The following is a 6,635-nucleotide window of genomic DNA, read 5'->3' as shown; positions in this document are numbered from 1 at the left end:
GTCCTCGGACCCCCGCCGCAGCCAGGCCCTCGGGAGGCGCTCGCCCGCTCACCGGCCCCGGGCGCCCGGCCCTCCCTCCGCAGCGCCGCGGCCTCCCCAGCTCTTGCCCGCCTCACTCGGGCTCTGGGTGCCGCGGCGCCGGCACAGAGCGGCGTCAGGGGGCAGCTGGGATTTGCCGCGACCCGGGGTGGGGGCCGAAGTGGGTGACGGCGCTAGAGGCCGCGGCCTTAGCGCACAGCCCAGGCAGGGCTCCTCCCTGGCCGACGGTGACCAGACGCCTGTCTCCAGGCTCAAGACGGCGTGAAGCGCTGAGACGCCACACGAGGGACCTTAAACACAGGACGCTGAGTGAAAGGAGGCCGTCAAAAAGAGCAAATGTGTGATGCCACTTAGACAAAATGTCCAGAAGAGGCAAGCCCACAGCAGAGGGAAGGGAAGGGAAGCGCCTGCAGATGGGCACAGGGTTTCTTTCTTGGGGTGACAGACGTGACCTAGAATTAGAGGTGGTGGTTGCCCAACCTCCTTACTGTATTAAAACGTTGAGTTGTACATTTTGAAAGGGTGGCTCTTGTGGTATGTGAATCACATCTCAATAAGTAGCCATTAAAAGAAAGGAAAAGAAAGAAGGAAAAAGACAAAAATGAATTAAAAAACGACACAAAAAAGAGAGAGGAAGTGGCTGCCTGCCCTCTCTGTGCCCAGACCTCAGGCCTCTGGTTTGCTCCAAGCAACCAAGAGCTGTTTCCCTTCTGTGGCTACGGGGTAACTGTTTCCTGACCTAACGAGGCCCGAGTCTTTCCAGCTCCTCCCCAGCCCTTTGCGGGCCCAACTCCTAAGAGCTGTCCCTGCCCTGACCCAGGTTGCCCAAGATGCTTGTGTGGCCCAGTCCAGCCTTGTGCCCGCACCACCTGAGCCACCTGCCCACCGCCCTCTGGTGTCAGCTGATGGATGGTCATCTGTCCTTCCACTCGCTCGAGCCAATGACCTTGGAGTCCCCCTGGACCCCTCTTCCTCTCACCCGACTTGGAAGTCCAGACAGGCCCACTTTCAGAACGTATTCAGAATCCAAGCACTTTCCGTCACCCACGGCCACCAGCAGGTCCCTGCCACCCTCCCCCTCCGCGGGTCACTGCAGTCACCTCTGCCCACTCCCCTCAGACCCCTAGGGTCCATTCACCTTGCAGCAGCCAGAGGGACCCTCTAGAGGCTAAGGTCAGATCATGTCACCCCTTCGCCCCTGCAGTGGCTCCCATCCCAGAGCAAAGCAAAAGCCTTTATCAGCCCACGGGGCCTTCCTGGTCTGTGCCGGCCGCCCCACCTCCTCCCTCCTGCTCTCCCCTCATCCCTGCAGCCACGTCAGGCTTCCTGGAGCCACCCTGTGCCTGGAAGTCTGTGCATCCCACCCCAGCACTTTCTCCTGCAGCCTCTCACCTCCCTTGCTGTGACAAGCCTCCCCTCACCCCGCCCCCGGCCCAGCCTTCCTGCCCTTTCTTAACCTCCTGTACTTTGTCTCACAGTTCTTACAGCTCTATCTCACACTCACAAGATTACAGGCTTGTAATCTTATTACTAGGTTATTGGGCTTTTTCCTCTTCTGCTCTCAGGACATATGCTCCATGAAAACAGGGATCTTTGTCTTTGTATCATGATGCCAGGCACATAGTAGGTGTTCCATACTTGTTGAATGTTGAATCAATAAATAAAATTAGCCAAGCTGAATTGTGGTGAGAACTAAAAAGATATTGTAAAACAACCAAATGGGATTTTTCAGGATGATAAACCCCAAGCAGTGTGAACATGAAGAAAACCACTCAAGGCACGTCATAATCAAATTGTGGAAAACCAGTGGCAAAGAAGCACCTTAAAAGCATTCTGAGAGAAAAGGCGTGTTGCAAAGATAAGAGAGCAGCAGACTTCTTGCCTGAAACAACACAAGCTCCAAGACAATGGAACAAAACCCTTGCATCAGTAAAAAAAAAAAAAGACACTGTTAACCTTGAATTGTATGTACAGTGAAATGTCCCCCCAAAACTAAACTAAGGTGAAATAAAATCATTTTCAGACAAATAAAAGCTGAGGGAATTCATCACCAGCAGATCTGTGGTGGAAGAAATGTTACAGGAAGGTCTTCAGAATTAAATCAGAATTTAATAACAAAAATATCTGGAAAATCTCCACGTATTTGGAAATTAGCCAACAGACACCTAAATAGTCCATGGGTCACAGAAAAAATCACAAGGGAAACTAAAATGTTTTGAACTGCATGAAAATGAAAACAATATTAAAATGTATGGGATGTTTATGTTAGAAATGAAAGCCCCCAAATCAGTAATGTAATCTCCCCCTCAAGAGCTGGAAAAAGAACACTTAAACCCAAAATCAGTGGAAGGAAGAAAACAATAAAGAGCAGAAATCAAACACAGAAAACAGTCAAACAACGGGAAAATAATCCAAAAGGTGCTTCTTTGTAATAATCTATAAAATTGATAGAAATTCTGATTGATAGAAAACTGACTCTAGCTAGACTGATCAAGGAAAAAATAAGGAGAAGCAAATGACCAACAACGGGCATGAGAGGGCACATCACTACATGTCCTACAGACATTACAAAATAATAGAGTACATTATAGATCATGTGCTTAACAAAGGCCTAGCAGAACAAATCCAGCAATACATTAAGAATATAACATACCAAGTGGGATTTATCTCAGGGATGCAAGGTTTGTTTAACCACTCAAGATCTAAGAATGTAATTCTCCATGACAACAGAATAAAGAAGAAATATCATATGGTAATTTCCTTAGACAAACTAAAGAACATTTGACAAAATTCAACATCAGTTTATGGTAATAATTTTCAGGAGACCTCCTCAACCTGATAAAGAACACCCAGGATAACCTACAGCAAACATCACCCTTAACAGTGAAAGAGAACGCTTTCCACCCAAGATTGGAAACAAGGCAACGATGTCCACCCTTCTGTTTGGCCCTGAGCTGGCGGCTCTGGCTGGTACAAGAAGGGAAGAAAAGAGAAGCAAGGCATGCGATTAGGAAGAAAGAAGTAAACTGTCTTTATTTACAGATGATACAATTGTGTACATAGAAAATTCCTTAAAATTCACCAAAAGGCTACTAAGATTAATGAGGGAGTTTAGCAAGGTCACAGGATACAAGGTCAATATACAAAATCACTCTATGTCTGTCTGTTACCATATTGGAAATGTTGGAAAGGTAAATTTAAAGATTAAGTTTACAATAGCGTTAAAGATCATGAGATAATTAGGGTTAACTTAACAAAATATGTGCAAGGTATGTACACTGAAAACTATAAAACGTAAATGAGAGAAATGAAGGTAGATCTGAATAAACATGTGGAGAGACAGCCTGTGTTCACGGGTTAGAAGGCTCAGGACTGCCGATTTTCAAGTCCCTGTTACGGACTGAATCAGCACCCCCCCCCCCAAACCCATATCTCCGTGTGACTGTTTGGAGGCAATTAAGATTAAATGAGGTCACAAGGGCGGGGCCCCGATGCAGCAGGACTGGTGTCCTCCTGGGAGGACACAGGGAGAAGGCGCCGGACCGATGGGGTCTCACTAGGACCCAACTGCCAGCACCGTAGTCCTGGACCTCTGGCCTCCAGGACCTTGAGGAAATATCCTCCTGTCTCAGCCGCCCAGCTTGAGCAGACTAAGACTGCCCTCAAATTGATCTTGAGATTCTACGCAATTCCAGTTTAAATCCCAGCAGACTGGGTTTTTTTTCCCGGTAGAATTTTGCGAGCTGATTTTAATATTTACATGTGTGTGCAAGGGAAGTAGAGCAGCTGACACAATCTTGAAAACCTAGAAAATAAGTAGAACAAAAGGGACTCGCACTCCCTGGTTTCAAGAATTCCATTAAAGTTCCAGTGACTGAGATGGAGTGTGGTGTGAGGACATCCAGAAGTGGACCCAGACAGAGAGTCAGGGAATGGTTTTCCCAACAAAGGAGCCACCATCATTCAATGGGGAGAAAGTCTTCTGATATTGGAACAACAGGATAAACACACTGGGGAGAAATGATCCTCAACCTCTCCCTCAGACCACACACACAGGGTAATTTGAGATGCATCACAGACCTAAACATAAAAGTTAACACTAAATCTTCTAGAAGATATAAGAGAATATCATTCTGATGTTGAGATAGGCAAATATTTCGCAGAATACAAAAAGGCATTCACCATAAAAGAAGAAATTGATAAATTGAATTTCACTAAAATTAAAACCTCAGCTGATCAAATGACAGCGTCAATAAAGTGTATATACATATTTCTGACAAAGGGTCGGTAGCCAGACTATGTAATGAATCCCTACTAATTAAGATAACAGGTAATCCAACGAAAAAGGGGCAGAAGGCTTGACAGAGTTATGACTAACCAATCAGTGGGTAGTGAGGCAGACCCAGCCCAGGAAACGCAGAGCACAAACACACATAGAAAAGAATGAGGTGGGGCGAGCGGAGGGGTGTGGACTGTGTGGCCACTCCAGGAAGTCCTTGGCGGCTGCGACGATAAACACGTGACGACATCAGGACACAGGGACTCTACTTCCAGGTTTTTACCCAGGAGAGAAGAAGGAATGTCAGAGACGGGGGTGCCAACGTCCCGGGAACCACCCGCGTGTCCATGGCCGGGTGGACAACCAGGCTGGGTGCGCATAGAGAAGCAGTGGCCCACAGAGACCACAGGAGTTTCTGGGTGAGACAAGTCAGGGATCAAGAGCTCAGTCCGTGATTTGATTTTAGTGAAGGCGAAACTCACCTGAGTTACAAAAACCGGAGCGATGGCTGTGTGCAGGGCAAGCAGACAGTCTGGAGGGGCTGGGGGTGCTGGCCACCTGGGCCCGCTGGCTAATGTGTGTGAACATTTATTTAGCAAAACTCATCCAGCTGTTGACTTAAGATCTGTGTTTCCACACATGCCATTTTCACAACTAAACAAGCCCACAGGGAGCTGGTGCTCACAGCCAACAGCACGTGCAGTCCACATGGAAGGCCGGGCACCGGTGGCAGTGTGAGCAGGGGGCCCATGCCGGCCAGCTGTCTGTCTAGCAAAGGTAACACAAGACCGGCACTCCTCCCACAAAACACGTGTGTGTGTTCAGCAAAAGCCACGTACAAGAGCGCTCGGGGCAGGTTTATCTGGAAACAACTAAGTGTCCACCAGTGTGTGGACGGGAAGTCACCCTCCACACGTCCAGTGGGACGTTGCACACAGTGGAAAGGATGAGCTGCCCCTGTCCGTGGGCAAGCCACCCAGGGAGCCGACAGTAGGGTTCTGTTTTCACCAAGTCTGAGAACCGCTGAGCCACTGTCACCAATAACCACCGCTGCTGGAACACTGGCCTGGGAAGGACCTGGGGGCAGCCCTGAGGGCCCGCTGGCCCTCGGGCCACACGCACGAGCACGCGTGCAGAAATTCATCCTCGTGCATGTGCTCAGTTAAGACCTATTTCTACAGAAAGGAAAGGGCAGGAAGGCAGGCAGAGAGGATTGGGATGGGGCCAGCAGAGACTCCCGCTGCCCCCTCCCTGGGTGCAGGTGGCGGCAAGGAGCCCATCGCCCCGCGGACAGCTCTGCCCCGCACCCCTGCGGAGCCGGGAGCCCACGTGTGCGCTGGGGCCTGATTGGTGGCAGATGGGCACGGGGAGACCCCACTCGGACGGCACTGCCATCCTTGGCCCCCACTAAGCAGAGCACACAGCAACAACCTGGAGACCATGGTCTCTGGGATGTGGACCCAGGGCATAGGGGTCGGTGTGGGTGCCTGGCAGAGGAGCAGAGAGCTGGGACCAAGGCCGGAAGCCACAGTGGCCAGCACCCAGCAAGAAGCCCGGGCGGGTCAAGGGTCGGGGAAGCACAGCAGTGAGGCCAGGAAGGAGGCCAAGGAACCCAGAAAGCTCAGCCAACATGGCAGAGAACAGGCATGAGGGAGTGGTTAGCAGGGGCCACAGAACCCAGCGCCGGTCCTAGCAGGAAATTTCTGCAGGAACGACGGGGACAGAGATTCGCAGCACAGAGCATGCCTGGGGACAGGCGCTGGGGACCTGGTGGAGCAGGTGGCCCTGCCCCGGCCAAGCCGGAGTAGCCTCCAGCTGCTTCTGAGCCCCATTTGGCCACAGTGACAGAAGCTGTGCGAATTAAGAAGAGGAATTTGCCAAAAGGAACTGGGCAGCTCCTGGACTGCAGGGGGCTGAAGCAGCGGGCAGGGGGAGGCCCCTCCACCGAGGCACGACCTGCTAGGCAGAGGGGCTCATGTGGTCGCCCGCATCCTAACCCTGAGCCCCCTTGCCGCGCCATCCCTGCCGAAGTTCAGCAGGGAGATCTGAGCAGTGGCCCCTCCTCCCAGCCTGGCACCTTCTCAGCAGGAGACACGCTCTGCTTCAGGTGCCTCAAATGACCCCAGAGGGACCCCCAGTTACCAGGTGCTGCTCGGGGGGCAGCAGTGAGGCTGAAGGGGCCCTGGGGCAGGACTCTGGGATGGAGCTCACGTGGGAGCAGCTCTCCGCCAACCCAGGCCCCACCCTGGACCAGCAGCCAGGTGGCAGACACCACCGGTGGGGTGGGATGTGCGCGCGGAACAAGAAGTAGAAACCC

Source organism: Mesoplodon mirus, assembly GCF_964341445.2.
Source record: "Mesoplodon mirus genome assembly, chromosome: 2".
Classification (NCBI taxonomy): domain Eukaryota; kingdom Metazoa; phylum Chordata; class Mammalia; order Artiodactyla; family Ziphiidae; genus Mesoplodon; species Mesoplodon mirus.
This window is presented reverse-complemented; position numbering follows the sequence as displayed.